The sequence below is a fragment of the Lithobates pipiens genome, unplaced genomic scaffold (assembly GCF_037356315.1).
Source record: "Lithobates pipiens isolate NorthernLeopardFrog02 unplaced genomic scaffold, aLitPip1_a1.2 Scaffold_30, whole genome shotgun sequence".
In the NCBI taxonomy this organism is placed as follows: Eukaryota; Metazoa; Chordata; class Amphibia; order Anura; family Ranidae; genus Lithobates; species Lithobates pipiens.
The window spans coordinates 164,805,638-164,821,108 of NW_027507791.1; the positions used below are offsets into that span (position 1 = coordinate 164,805,638).

General features: G+C 50.4%; 4 pseudogenes; all 4 read right to left on the reverse strand.

Annotated features, from left to right (window-relative positions):
- Window positions 1-5,028: 5,028 nt before the first annotated feature.
- On the reverse strand, window positions 5,029-5,147 carry LOC143950094 (5S ribosomal RNA; annotated as a pseudogene).
- An 8,543-nt stretch (window positions 5,148-13,690) lies between these two features.
- LOC143946872 (5S ribosomal RNA) lies at window positions 13,691-13,809 on the reverse strand (annotated as a pseudogene).
- Window positions 13,810-13,911: 102 nt separating this feature from the next.
- On the reverse strand, window positions 13,912-14,030 carry LOC143950066 (5S ribosomal RNA; annotated as a pseudogene).
- A 320-nt stretch (window positions 14,031-14,350) lies between these two features.
- Window positions 14,351-14,470, reverse strand: LOC143949856 (5S ribosomal RNA; annotated as a pseudogene).
- Window positions 14,471-15,471: the final 1,001 nt, after the last annotated feature.

Here is a 15,471-nt window from a genome sequence, read left to right on the forward strand (position 1 = left end):
TGAAGTCTCCCGTTGGATGGAGGGATGGTGGCCCCAGCCCCTTGCCTGCCGGATTCTCCATGCACCGACCAGGGCTGCTCCTCTTTCATCTTGATGTGGTGACCATGGAGGGGAGGAGTTAAAATTTTTGGCGTCCGGGTTGTTGCTGGTGTGAGTGCGCTAAAGGACTTGACATTTCGGCATGTTTGTCCCCTCTCCCTTGCTGCCCCTTTCCCTCCTTCCCTTCCCTCCCCCCTTTCTCCCTTCACTCCCCCCTTTCCCCCTTCCCTCCCCCTTCCCCCCTTCCACCCCCCTTTTCCCCTCTTCCCTGCCCCTTTTCCCCCGGGGTGTGGACGGGGGAGAGGGGGTAAGGAGAGGACAATCTGCCAAAGGGAGAAATGCATTTGTTCGGGGGCTGCATGTACTTTTGGGGTATGGGACGGGGGGTGGTGGATTCCATTTTGTGATGCCTTTTCTGTTGTGATGGGCTCCCTCGTGCATGCCTACGTTTAGGGCGAGCTGAGGAGACCCCTCAGTGCTGACAGTTATATGCTCTACCTCTGTTTTGATTATACTATTGTTTTTTGGTTCTATGATGTTACTGATTGTCTTTTATTTGCATACCGGTATCAGACGTGACATTTACCACTGCCGGGACTGGGGGGACTAGGATTTGGGGGCTCCCTCTCCGACCTGTCTACCCACCAACCCACGTAGGACAGCGCTTTAAACCCAGTGTACATCTGGTAAGTGCTATAGCATAATTGTGCTGTTTTAGTATACCCTTCCTGTACTGTTGAGTGCGGACAACCCTTAATTTCCCTCTCCCCCTGGGGTTGAGGTGTCCGGCCTCTTTTTCCCCTTACCTTTCCTTCCATTTGCCCTTCCTTTCTCCCCCTTAGTTCCCGCCATCCATTACCTACCCAAAACCTACCTTGGTTCAACTTTCTTTGCTTTTCTCTGACGTCCCCCTCCCCCTCCCAGAGGAGCGATGGCAGACTCAGTCAAGGTCACCTCTCTAAACGTTAAGGGACTGAACTCCCCTGAAAAACGGTGGATCCTCCTGTGAGAACTGAAGACTTCTTGTACTGATGTGGCCTTTATACAAGAAACACATTTTAAAAATACTAGTCTCCCCTTTCTATGGTCGAGATCTTTCCCTAAGGTCTACCACTTTACTAACCCCTCCTCTAAGACCAAGGGAGTCTTCATTCTGATCTCTAGCAGGCTCCCCTGGGTTCTCCAGGATTCTCTGGTGGACCCTGGGGGCCGATATCTTTTTCTTAGGGGCCACATTGGAGAGCGCCTTTTTACATTTGCCACTGTGTACGCTCCCAATGATCACCAAGATACGTTCCTCAGAACTACCCTGCACAGATTATGTGACTTTCGGGAGGGCCAGTTGATATTAGGTGGGGACTTTAATGTCCCCTTTCGCCATCGGTTGAAACTTCTGCCTCTTGCTCCTCGCTCCTCATTTACTAAGTGTTTACTGAATGACCAATTAGTTGATGTCTGGCGTCTGCAACACTCTGGGGAAAGGGACAACTCTTTTTGCTCTTCCCCTCACAAATCATACTTGAGGATAGACTTCTTCTTGATTCCACATGACCAACTGCACTTGGTGAGCTCTTCCTCCATCGGCCATATTACTTGGTCTGACCACGCTCCTGTAACCCTTACCTACACCCTCTCTAGGAACCCCTCACGTAGGTCTCTATTCTGGCACCTTAATGAGAGCCTCCTCCAGATACCGGAAGTTTTAGCAGATGGACCAGGGAATTGGACCTTTATTTCCAAGAAAACTAAACGCAGGACTGCGACCCGAGGATAATTTGGGAGGCTCACAAGTCAGTACTCCGCAGGGTACTTATCAGGCACGGGGCAGGCATCAAACGAACATGGAAGGAACAGCTTGCTAATCTGTTTCGTGAACTTGCCTCTGTGGAAGCCAAACATAAACATGCCCCCTCACGGACCTTAGAGATTGAATTGGGGACACTCTGCACCCAGATTGCTGACCTACTCCATTATAAAGCGAAAGCGACACTCCAGTTTTGTCGTAAATTGACGTAGGAGTCAGGGGACAAATGCAGAAAAATCTTAGCCAGGTCGGTAAAGGAGTTTAAATCTGCCTCTTACATACCCCAGTTGATAGATGAGAATGGCCAGAGGGCCTCTACCCCAACCCAAATAGCCAAAGTCTTTGAAAAATGTTACTCTGATCTCTACAACCTGCCTGATTCAGGGTCCGGACAGGACAATATAGACAGATATGTAACCGGTTCTGGTCTACCAACCCTCTCATCGGACTCACGGGAGTACTTGGAGGACCCGATCACACTGGAAGAAGTCCAGACGGCCGTGGGACCTCCGAAGGTGGGTAAGGCTCCGGGCCCTGACGGATATACCGCACAATACTATAAGACCTTCCTCCCTATTCTCGGCCCGCGCTTGGTGAATTTATTTAATACTCTGAGCTCAAATGGGGATTTTCCTGAGGATACCCTTAGAGTCCACATCTCGTTGATACCTAAGGAGGGCAAAGACCTGGGCCTATGTGGGAGCTACAGACCCATTTCCCTCCTAAATTCGGTCCTAAAACTATTCTCTAAAATCCTCGCCAAGTGATTGGCACATCACTTGCAGTCCCTTATACATATTGACCAGTTAGGTTTTATTCCCACCAGGGAAGATAGGGACAACACCATTAAGGTGCTTACCCTGGTCCATAAAGCAAAGTCATCTGGGACCCCTTGTCTTCTCGTGAGTACTGATACCGAGAAGGCTTTTGATCGGGTCAAATGGACATTCATGTTCTTGGTCCTTCGCCATATAGGTCTGAGTGAACGGATGCTGGCATGGATAAGTAAAATATACTCACGCCCTTCAGCTCAAGTCAAAGCGAATGGGGTGCTCTCATCTCCCCTTGACATCGGGAATGGGACCAGACAGGGTTGCCCCCTGTCGCCCCTGTCATTGGAACCCTTTCTCTCCACAATTCAACAAAACTCAGACATAACGGGACTCCAAATGGGTACTACTGATTGCAAGATATCTGCCTACGTGGATGACATGCTGTTCTCGCTGACGAATCCCAGAGTTTCCTTGCAAAATCTCCTTCGGGAATTCCAGATATACGGGATACTTCTTGAAATCAGAGGCCATGGGGGTTGCAGTCCCCCCGCAAACGTTACTAGACTTGCAGTCCAATTTTCGATTTAAATTGACCCGTACAGCCCTTAAAACTTCCCCCCACCCTTTGTCACTAAGATCCGCAGTTTGCTTCACGGGTGGCATTCTGGCCTCCATTCCTGGTTCAGGAGATGCAATCTCATTAAAATGAACATACTCCCTAAATTTACCTATCTTTTCCAAGCTCTCCTGATCCAGATTCCAGTCCCGTTTTTTAAGCAAGCTTAATCCTTGCTCACTCAATCTAACTGGGCCCACGAAAATCCAAGACTTAAGCGGTCACAGCTGACATTGTCTAAACAACAGGGAGGGTTGGTTCTCCCTGACTTGTGTCGCTACTACCTGGCCTCCCATCTGGGGTGTGTATTGGACTGGAATCGAAACAAACTTTCTAAGCTCACTCCCGAATTCCGCTAAGAAGCGCCATGTGGCGCTATAAGGGTTTACCCACAGAATTGACGTCACATCCCACTATAGGGGCTTAGTTGAAAGTCAGTCACCTGATCGCTACCCAAAACACACTCACGTCTTTGACTTCCCCCCTATTCCCTATACGTGGCCATCGGAACTTTAAACCGGGGACCCACTTAGAAATTCCAACCTAGACAATGCGTCTAAATTCGTCATTGATGGAAAATGGCCTTCTTTCTCAACCCTAACAGATCCGACAGGGCTTTTCCAACTGCCTTTTTGGAGAGCGGCGCAACGACATAATTTTCTCCATTCCATCCCCAATCCTCAAACGTTCACCAATCCTCAGACGGAGTTTGAGACTCTATGTAGGAGCGAAGGCCCTTTGGCACACATTCTCTCTCAAACAGATTACCCACACTTAACCTGTCTGTCCAACTGGGAAAAGGACCTTAATTGCTAGTTTTCCCCAGCACAGAGACAATGCATTATCACTTTGGCTCTCAAAACCTGGCTGTGCACGAAGATACAGGAGACTAATTTTAAACTTCTCACCAGGTGGTATTTGACACCATCAAAGCTGCATAAATGTTTCCCCTCTTCCTCGAACATATGCTGGAGGTGTGGAGAAGAAGAGGGCACGTTGCTCCACATTTTTTGGTCCTGTCCCAGCTTGGTGGACTTCTGGACAGAGATCCGATGCATAACACAAAAATTCACAGACTTCTCCATCCAGGAAGAGGCTGCATTCTTTCTCTTGCATCATTAACAGATTCCCATTAAGAAGTACAAAAAAATCAATTTTACGGCATGTGATAAATGCAGTGAAATCCTGCATCCCTCTCTATTGGAAAAAATGTCCCCCCCCTTTCATTACTCACTGGCTTAGGAAAATAGAGGACATTAAAAAAAATGGAGGACTTGATCCTCACATCACAAGGTAAACAAGAATTTTTTAAACAAACCTGGGACATCTGGAATACCATTATATTCTCGCTGGAAGGATGTCGCCTGCTATCGCATTAGTGCTCTGAGCTTTCCTTGACTGGCCCCTTGGACAGTGGCTGCCATCGTGTCTCGTCCCCTCTTCTCCTTTCATGATCTTTCACCCCTTCTCTTTTCTGCCTTCCTCTCCTATCTCTCACCCCCTCCACCCCCTCTCTCTTCTGGAAAAAGTGGAAAATTGGGAATTACGGCCCCACACCCCCCTCTGGATGGATTATGCAGGAGGGACCTGGGGTTTGTGTGACCCTGGATCTTGGTACAGTACTTTATTCGTGCCTCGAATCATTGTGATTGATGGAAGGCAGACTCACCGTTGCGAATATACCTGTATCAAGTATTGTTCAGCTGCTTTTTGCTCTGTATTTCTCTGTTGCATTATGTACTCGGGGGACCATCTTCCCCTGTTTGGAGAAAAAATTATATTTGAAAAAAAAAAGAAGCCTACGACACCTGGTATTCCCAGGCGGTCTCCCATCCTGGCATTAACCAGGCCCGACCCTGCTTAGCCTCCAAGATCAGACGAGATGGAACAGATTCAGGGTGATGTGGCCACAGCCAATATCTTCAGGCACTCTCAACTCTCTTGACAAACGCCAAGATGGTCACCTTGGGAACAAGCAGAAAAAAATAGGTCAACGGCAACAACATAAAAAGAAGCCTACAGCACCTAGTATTCCCAGGTGGTCTCCAATCCAGGTACTAGCAAGGCCCAACCCTGTTTAGAGATCAGAGGAGATCGGGCACTTTCAGGGTGATGTGCCCATAGGCAATCTCTTTGGGCACTCTCATCCCTCTTGAAAAATGCCAAGATAGTCACCCTGGGAAACAAGCGAAAAAAAACAGGTCAACGCCAACAACATAAAACGAAGAATACGGCACCTGGTATTCCAAGGCCGTCTCCCATACAAGTACTAACTAGGCCCAACCCTTCTTAGCCTCTGAGATCAGAAGAGATAGGGTGCTTTCAGGGTGATGCGGCTGTAAGCGATCTCTTTAGGCACTCTCAACCCTCTTGACAAATGCCAAGATGATCACTTTGGGAAACAAGCGAAAAAAACAGGTCAACACCAACAACATAAAAAGAAGCCTGCGGCATCTGGAAAACCCAGGTGGTCTCCCATCCAGGTACAAACCAGGCCCAACCCTGCTTAGCCTCTGAGACCAGACGAGATTGGGAACTTTCAGGGTGTTGTGCCCATAGGCAATTTCTTTGTGCACTCTCAACCCTCTTGATAAATGCCAAGATGGTCACCTTGGGAAAAAAGGAAAAAAAACAGGTCAACGCCGACAACATAATGAGAAGTCTACAGCACCTGGTATTCCCAGGCTGTCTCCCATCCAGATACTGACCAGGCCCATTGCTGCTTAGCCTCCGAGATCAGATAAGATTGGGCTCTTTCAGGTTGATTTGGCCGTAGGCACTCTCTTTGGGCACTCTGAAGCCTCTTGACAAAGGCAGAGATGGTCACCTTGGGAAACAAGCTAAAAAAAACAGGTCAAAGCCAACAACATAAAAAGAAGCCTACGGCATCCGGTATTCCCAGGCGATCTCCCAATCATGACACTAACCAGGCCAGATCCTTCTATGGCAGCTGGTCTTCCCAGGCAGTCTCCCATCCAGGTACTAACCAGGCCTGACGCTGCTTAGCCTCTGAAATCAGAGGAGATCGGGTGCTTTCAGGGTGATGTGGCTGTAAGCATTCTCTTCAAGACACGCCCAACCCTTTTTTTTTCTTCAAATATATATTTTATTAGTTTTCATCAATGGGATAAGGGCCCGTTTAACATACAGCGGTAGCAAAAAAATGGAGGTCGCAGCCTCCAAGTCACTCATCTTGACAAGATATAAAATACAGTGCATATTCCAACAGCACAAGAAAGAGAATATAACCAGGGTCCATATGTCCCCGAGGTCCAGTTTGTTGGTATAGCCAAAATCTAAACAATATAGGCCGACATATCGCTACCAGAAAAGAATGAGAGAAGAAAGAAAGGTAAGTTACAGGGGAGAGGGGGGAGGATCGGGAGAGAAGGGGGGCATGGAGGGACAATGGGAGGCGTGCGACTGAGATACCTGTCCATGGGGTTGGAACCTCCGTGTACTGCCTAGTGTCCATGTAATCACAACAGCTCAAGTCGCAAGCAGCGACTTTCCTTCATCTGAAAGTATGAACATATTCCAGAGAGACCAGGTTTTCCTGTAGGTGTCCTGTCTGTGTTGCGCTGTCAACACCAAGTCCTCCATTTTATTCATGTCTTCTACCCTCCTCAACCACATTGCTACGGTCGGAGGACAGTCTTGTTTCCAAAGTAGGGGGATACAGGATTTGGCAGCGTTAGTCAAGTGTCGCAGTATAGATCTCTTGTATCTTCGGCGGGGGCAGGGTGGACACATGAAGTAGAAAGAACGCCGGGTCGTTGGGAATCAGCAGGTCCGTAAATTTTTGAGACACCGTTCGCACTGCAGTCCAGAAAGGCGCCAACTTAGGGCAGGACCAAAACATGTGTAACATGGACCCCCTCTCTTCATGACATCGCCAGCAACTTGCTGACGTGTCTGGGAAAATGGCATGTAGGCGACTAGGTGTAAGATACCACCTGGTCATGATTTTATAATTGGTCTCTTGTATTTTAGTGCACAGTGACGTTTTAAGAGAATGGTCAATTATATTCTGTTTCTGGACTGCAGTAAAGGTGCATTGAAGCTCCGCCTCCCACTTGTCCAAGCACGCCAGGCTCGGTGAGTGGGCTGGTGTATTCAGTGTCGAGTACATTTTAGAGAGGAGTCGAGAAACTGGTTCCGTGCCTGTGAGGAATTCCTCGTATGGGGTCAGCGGTCGTGTGTAAGACTGGGGATTTGGGATGCTTTGAAGAAAATGGTGTATCTGTACTGCGTCCCAGAAGGAGAGCTGGAAGGAGCCCGCTGGGTCGGTTAGCTCCGTTAACAAGGGCCACCTATCTCGCCGCACAAATCGTGCAGCCGTTACACAATCTGACTCCCTCAGCGCCTGAAAGCGTGTAGGTGAGTTTCCGGGGGGGAACCGATGGTTACCTAGAATCGGGGTCAAGGGAGAGGTTTTGGTAGTCAGGGAGTTTTGGAGTGTCGCCTGAAGTCATTGCTATCAAGGGATGCGATTTTATCTCAGGGGGGAGGGAGCCACCACACCATAGCGCAGAACGCAGGGGAATGTTTACCTGCCGTTGTTCTATCTGTACCCATAATTTCAATTCTTGATGTCTCCCCCAGTCCACGATTCTGCCTAAGTGTATTGCTTGGTAGTATCTCCTAATATCGGGGAGTGCCAGTCCCCCATATCGTTTGGGCGCAGAAAGTTGGGCACGTGGTATGCGCGGTTTCTTGTATGCCCAGACAAATTGGACAAACAGGGTCTGCACCTGTTTAAAATATGTGGGAGGTATTCTGATCGGGAGAGCCTGAAAGAGGTATAACAATTTGGGCAGCACACTCATTTTTAGTAGATTGCATCTCCCAAACCATGAGTGTAGTCCCTTATGCCATGTGTCTAGCAGTGCCCTAATCTGTATCAACAAAGGGGGAAAGTTATAGTCATAGATGCGAGACAGGTCAGTTGGGATTTTCGTGCCCAGGTAAGTCAAGGCAGAGGACGTCCATCTAAATCGGAAGGTGGATTGTAACATCGAGAGAGTACGTGCCGGAATAGATATCCCCATTGCCTCAGATTTAATAAAGTTAATTCGAAGGTTAGAGAGTTTCCCGTAAGTCTCGAATGAACTAAGGAGGTTCGGAAGGGAAATTATTGGGTTAGTGATGGAGAAGAGCATATCATCCGCATAGGCTGACAGCTTACAGTGCAGTCGGCCAATTGCCACCCCTTGTATATCGGGGTTCATTCTGATCTTGGCTAAAAACGGTTCCAAGGACAGAGCGAAAAGGAGGGGGGACAATGGGCAACCCTGTCTCGTCCCATTGGTGATCTTAAAAGGTTCTGATAGTATACCGTTGGCCTTCACCTGGGCTGTAGGACTACTATATATACTAGCTATGCGGCTCAGCATCACCTCCCCCAGTCCGATATGTCGTAGTACTGTAAACATAAACGACCAGTTAACCCGGTCGAACGCCTTTTCGGCTTCAGTGTTTAAAAATAGACACGGGGTCTTCTTTGATTTCACAATATGTAACAAATTAAGCACTTTGGTGGTACTATCCCTAGCTTCCCTCGACGGGACAAAACCCACTTGATCCAGATGGATAAGTTGCTGGAGATGCAATGCCAGCCGAGTAGCCAGTATTTTGGTGAATAGTTTGAGATCTACGTTCAGCAGCGAGATAGGTCTATAACTGCCACAGGACGCCGGGTCCTTCCCCTCCTTAGGGATCACGGAGATATGGGCACCCAGGGTAGCGGAGGCGAACGTTTCTCCCGACCCCATGGCATTAAAGACCGTGAGTAGTTGGGGGCCTAATACTGGGAATAGGGTTCTGTAGTATTGTAAGGTATAGCCGTCAGGACCCGGCGCTTTCCCGGGCTTCAGGGACTTCATGGCCGTTTGGAGTTCTGGTAAAGTTATGGGAGAGTCTAAGATCCTCTGCGTGTCAGGCGAGAGAGGGCATGTGAGAGGTCGCAACGTATTCGTCCATGTCTGATTGGGGCGCTGTCACCAGAGGCAGGTTGTACAGGGTGGAGTAGAAAGAGTGAAACTCCCGTGTAATATGTGTGGGCAGGATTGCCCTTTCGCCCCCTGCCTTGTTAATATGAGGGACGTATGTGGAAAGTTTTAAGTCTCTGACCATTCTTGCCAACAATTTCCCGCATTTGTCCCCTGATTCATATGTCGTTCTACGGCAGATCTGTAAATGTGCCTTAGCTCTGTAGTGGAGGAGATCGTTGATCTGTTTCCGTAAGGTTGTCAAGTCAGACTCCGAGGACAGTGTGGGATTATGCTTATGTTTGCCCTCAGCAACAGCAAGTTTCTGTAAGAGTTGGGTAAGTTGTTGGGTACGCTCCCGTTTAATGCGGGCCCCATGCTTAATAAGGATCCCCCTAATCACTGGTTTGTGAGCCTCCCACAAAATCCCAGGCATACAACCAGGTCGGGCATTCTCCTGGAAGTAACAATGCAGCTCCCTAGACACCTCCGCCAGCACCTCCGGTGCCTGCAGGAGGCTCTCGTTCAGACGCCAGAATCGGTGTCTGGAAGAGGCGTGATCAGATATACGGTATGTCAAAAATATAGGTGCATGGTCAGACCAGGTCCTAAGTCCAATAGACGTGTGTTCAATGGCATGTAGGTGCGCATGGGGGATCAGGAAGTAGTCTATCCTAGTGTATACCCGGTGTACAGAGGAATAGTAGGTATAGTCACGCTCTCCCGAATGCTGCAGACGCCAAACGTCTATCAGCTGTGATTTATGGAACGTCTTAGACATACGTTTGAGTTGGCCTATGGGGATGGAGGTCCTTCCGGAGGAAGTGTCCACTGAGGGAGTCAATGGGGCATTAAAGTCTCCCCCTATAATCAACTGGCCCTCTCTGAAGTCTTGGAGACGTTCTAAAGTCTCTTCCAGAAAGGTGGCCTGGTGGTCATTAGGGGCATATATCGCTGCCAGTGTAAGCTGCGTGAGGCCTACCGTACCCTTAAGGAAGACAAACCGTCCTGAGGGGTCCAGATTGTAGCTCTGGCAGTTCCAGGGAACCCTACTGGATATCAGTATGGAGACTCCCTTGGACTTAGCCGTTGGGTTTGTGGAATGATAGGCAATCGGGAAAAGCTTATTTCGTAAATAAGGTAGCTTATTATCCTTAAAGTGGGTCTCCTGGAGAAAAGCTACGTCTACCTGGGACCGTTTTAAATCATCTAACAAAATACGCCTCTTCTCCGGCGTGTTAAGACCCTTAACGTTCAGGGACATCACTGTAAGTCTGTCGAATGCCATAGGGGACCCGGGGGGGGGGGGGGGGTTGGGCGGGTGGCGGAAAGGACCGGGAAGGAAAGGGCAAGGGAAGAGAGGGGAAGGAAACAGAAGGTTAAAACAGATACCAGAAAGAAAAGGAAAAAACGTTAAAAGAAGAAAGAGAAAAAGAGTCAGGAAAATGGGACAAAGTCTAACACCTTGTCCCTTACACAGTATAATATTTGCATATGGCGCTTGGGAGCCGTGTGGCAGAACCCAGCGACATATACCAACCTATTTGGGGGAGAGGTAGGACAGGGCTCAAAAAGAGAGCGCCCAGCCACACCTCCCCACCCGACACATCATAAAAATGAAAAAACATGTATCACTCCAAAAATATTGCAACAGGGATAACCCCCAACCCAGAAAAAAGGAGACAACAAATGCATAAAAACTGAAAAAAGTGAACGAAACAGGTGTTCCCATTCCCCACGGTATACGTCCCCCTCGTACCTGCTTTTCGGTAGACACCTGGCCCCAAACGTAGGAATTGCCGCAGCAAGAGGGCTGTTAATCCTGTATCTACCAGGCCATGTAGGAGACTGTCAACCCTCCCCAGATAGCCTGCCGATCGTCAGCCAGATCGGCTCCTAATACAGGACAAGTAGCCAGCCAAATGGTGCCCAACGGCCTGGTAGCCCGACCTGAGCCCCCAACTAAACACACACCTGCGACAGAATCTTTCAATGCGTCCGTAATCCAGTGGATGCCCATGCCCCCAGAACCCCCATGGCATCAGGGCTCCATGCGCGCAGACATGTCAAACCCATTCCTCATCCGTCCAGGCTACCTGTCCGTATGTCCAGCCGAGGGGTTCACATGACTGCAACTCTCAGGGCCGTTGCCAATGGGGGGATTTCACGGCAGCCATCCCCACCCATCCAACGGTGGCAAAGGGTGTCCTCCCCGGTTAGGCGCTGGAGCGTGGAATGTTCCTGCCGTAACTGAGAAGGGATGTCCCACGGCAGACGGGCAGGGCAGAGTCAGCAAGTCAAATACGTCAACCGAGGGGTGGGGGCGTAGCTCCTCACAGTTCCCCGGAGGGGGGGGGCTGGTAAAATGCAGGTAGGATCATTCAACACCTCGGGGCGGGTAGCCCACCAAAAAGAGAAAAAAAAAAAGGGGGGGGGGGTGGTGCCAGGGGACCATGAGGGAGCCAGGTGGCAGTCAAGGTGCAAAGGTAACTGGAAATGTAGGGGCAAAGATAAGAAACAAAAACTTAACTGAGCAGGTGAGTTCCGAACCTGGGGTTGGGATCATCCGATTACGGTCAAACGAGGTTGGGCGGTAGCACCCGGGAGCCAGATCAAGATTCACGGACATCCTCCTGAGAGACCGCTCTAGGTCGGCGACGACCTCTTTGTAATCCGGGAGGCACTGCAGCTCCTTGTCCAGACTTACTCGGTTGTCCTTGCGGTCGTGGGAGGAAAGCCAGCCAGTCAGGCATCCTCACCGGCTCTGAACCAAGAAAGGTAAAGAGGGCAGGCAGGGATTCAGGTTTCCGCAAAGTAAACGATCTCTGATCTTTCTTAAATGTCACTGAAAGCGGATATCCCCAGCGGTAAGTTATATTTCTTCTGCGAGCAAGGTCAAGCAGCGGCCGCAGCATGGCTCGTCTTTGCAGGGTGGGGCGGGAAAGGTCCGGGAGGATCTTAATGGTCGGCCCCATCAAATTCCAGGTCCCCGGCGTTCCAGGCTTTGCGTAGGATCTGTTCCTTATGAGGATAGTGGTGGATCCTGCAGATAACATCTCGGGGCCGCAGGGGGTCCGTAGGTTTAGGGCCTAGCGCTCTGTGTATCCGGTCGATCTCCACCCGGTCCGGGAGCTCGATGCCTTCTATAGCGCGGAAGATAGCAAGAGCGGTATCCTGCAAGTCTTCAGGGCCTGTAGCCTCAGGTAAGCCCCGGAGTCGCAGGTTGTTCCTGCGACTCCTATCCTCCATTTCCTCCAAGTGGAGTTGTTGTGCCACCAGAGTCTCTGCGTGTGCCTCCTGGAGTCTATCCACCGCCGCTACACGTTGTTCAAAAGCAGCCAGAGAGGTCTCCCCCGCCTCCACCCTAGAATTAAGCGCCGATACGTCTGCCTTAACTGCCGCCATCTCTTTGCGGTGAGCCGCCTCCACAGTCCCTATCAGAGCGGTTATGTCCGCCTTCGTCGGCAACGCTTGGAGCAGCATACGCAGTTCAGCGTCCACTCCGCCTGTCGGCACGGCAGCCCGCCTCAGTTCGTCGTCCATGGGGTGGAGGTCCGGCGGAAATTCCCGATAGCCATCTGCTGGTGTATGCTCTGTATGCGAGAGTGGTGCTGGACCTGGGGACACGCTCTCCTCCTCCGTGCGAGTCGCCGCCATCTTGGCCTCCGGGGATAGAAATTGCTGGCGGTGAAATAACCGGCTAAGCTCTCCGGAGGTCGGGGTTTGAGGCGCCGATTTGAACAGTTTGTTGTTCCGCTTGGCTCCCTTCTTCTTAGCGAAGTGCATAGTGCTCTGTAAGGCACTGAAATGGTCGGGGTGGTCGAGAGGCGACCGGGCGCTCCAAAAAGAAAGTGCCCCCTACTCAGCCATCTCTAGTCCACCTGTCCGGTAGAACTGCAGGACCCTCGGCCGTGGTGGTAGGCCGGAACGGCCGCGGAGCACGATCCCGGGTGGGGGCCGCAGGAAACACCGGGGATCCGTAGGCCTTAGTAGGCCTCACTGGGCCGGAACCGGCCGCGGCCTCCCCGAGCGCCCCAGAGTCCAGGGAACGCCACCGGAGGGATCCTGGCAGGAGGGTGGACAACGTGGGGGGACCGATGGAGGTCTCTCACCTCTGCAGGCAGCAGGGCCAAGGCTTTTCCGGGAGGCCTCGGGGCAGAAAGATGGCGGCGGCCGGCGGACGGCAATGCGGCGGATCCGCGGAGTCAGCGGGCCGCCGAGCGCTGCAATATAGGCCTGGGACACCGCTGCGGGCTCCAACTAGCCGGCCGAGGTGGCTTGAGCAGGGATTGGGCACCGGATCGCGTGGATGGCTCCGCAGGTATCAGGAGCTTACAATCTAACATCTGTCGCCATTTGTGTCAGGCCACGCCCCCAAAAGAACACGCCCAACCCTCTTGACAAACGCCAAGATGGTCGCCTTGAGAAACAAGCAAAAAAACAGGTCAAAGCCAACAACATAAAAAGAAGCCTATGGCACCTGGTATTCCCAGGCGGTCTCCCATCCAGGTACTAACCAGGCCCAACACTGTTTAGCCTCCGAGATCAGACGAGATTGGGCGCTTTCAGGGTGATGGGGCCGTAGGTGATCTCTTCCGGCACTCTCAACCCTCTTGACAAACGCAAAGATGGTCACCTTGGGAAAAAAGTGAAAAAAAAAAACAGATCAAGGCCAACAACATAAAAAGAAGCCTACAGCACCTAGTATTCCCAGGTGGTCTCCAATCCAGGTACTAGCAAGGCCCAACCCTGTTTAGCCTCTGAGATCAGAGAAGATCGGGCGCTTTCAGGGTTATGTGCCCATAGGCAATCTCTTTGGGCACTCTCAACCCTCTTGACAAATGCCAAGATAGTCACCTTGAGATACAAGCGAAAAAAAAACAGGTCAATGTCAACAACATAAAAAGAAGAATACGGCACCTGGTATTCCAACGCCATCTCCCATCCAGGTACTAACTAGAACCAACCATTCTTAGCCTCAGAGAAGAGAAGAGATAGGGCTCTTTCAGGGTGATCCTGCTGTAAGCGATCTCTTTGGGCACTCTCAACCCTCTTGACAAATGCCAAGATGGTCACCTTGGGAAACAAGCGAAAAAAAAAATGAATCAATGCCAACAACATAAAAAGAAGCCTACAATAACTGGTATTCTCAGGTGGTCTCCCATCCAGGTGCTAACCAGGCCCGACTCTTCTTAGCCTCCAAGAATCAGACGAGATTGGGTGCTTTCAGAGTGATGTGGCCATAGGCAATCTCTTCAGGCACTCTCAACCCTCTTGACAAACACCAAGATGGTCACTTTGGGAAACAAGCGAGAAAAAAAGCAGCTCAACGCCAACAATCTAAAAAGAAGTCTACAACACCTGGTATTCCCAGGCGGTCTCCCATCCAGGTACTAACAAGGCCTGACTCTTCTTAGCCTCCAACATCAAACGAGATTGGGTGCTTTCAGGCTGATGTGCCCGTAGTCAATCTCTTCAGGCACTTTCAACCCTCTTGACAAAGGCAAAGATGGTCACCTTGGGAAACAAGCAAAAAAATAAAAAATAAGTCGGAAGCTAGAGACAATACGGCTCGAGTCCTCCGTTTAATCCATGCAGCGCATGTACAGGGAAGGCCCTTGCTTATGTTGTCAACGGATGCGGAGAAGGCCTTTAACAGGGTGGCCTGGCACTTTTTGCAAGCCACCCTGGAACATATAGGTCTTGGCCCCAACATGATGAGCTGGCACCCGTCCCGTCGGCAGCGGTACGGGTGACTGGAACCACTTATGTGTCACGTTCGGAATGACCCGAATATTACTGGCATATCCAAACCCTCGGCACACCACAAAATTGCGGCGTACGCTGACGATCTAATTTTTTTCCTCTCCAATCCACACATTTCCCTTCCCAATATACTCGCGGCTCTCCGGCGATACGGCAGCCTATCAAACTATAAAATCAATTGCGCCAAGTCGGCTGTATTGAATATATCGGTTCTACTGAGCTGAAAAATCTATACGTTACGTGGGCGTTGACATCGCAGCGGATTTGGCGCAATTGTACCCGCTTAATTTTGTCCCTCTCCTGAATAGACTGAAATCTGATTTGGGAAACTGGCATGCTTTAACACTGACCTGGTTCGGGCGCTGTAATGCATTCAAAATGACAGCCCTCCCGCGGATCTTATACTTGTTCCAGACATTACCAATCCGGTTACCCCCAATTTTTTTCAGACAACTGCAGGTGCTGCTCTGGGACTTTATTTGG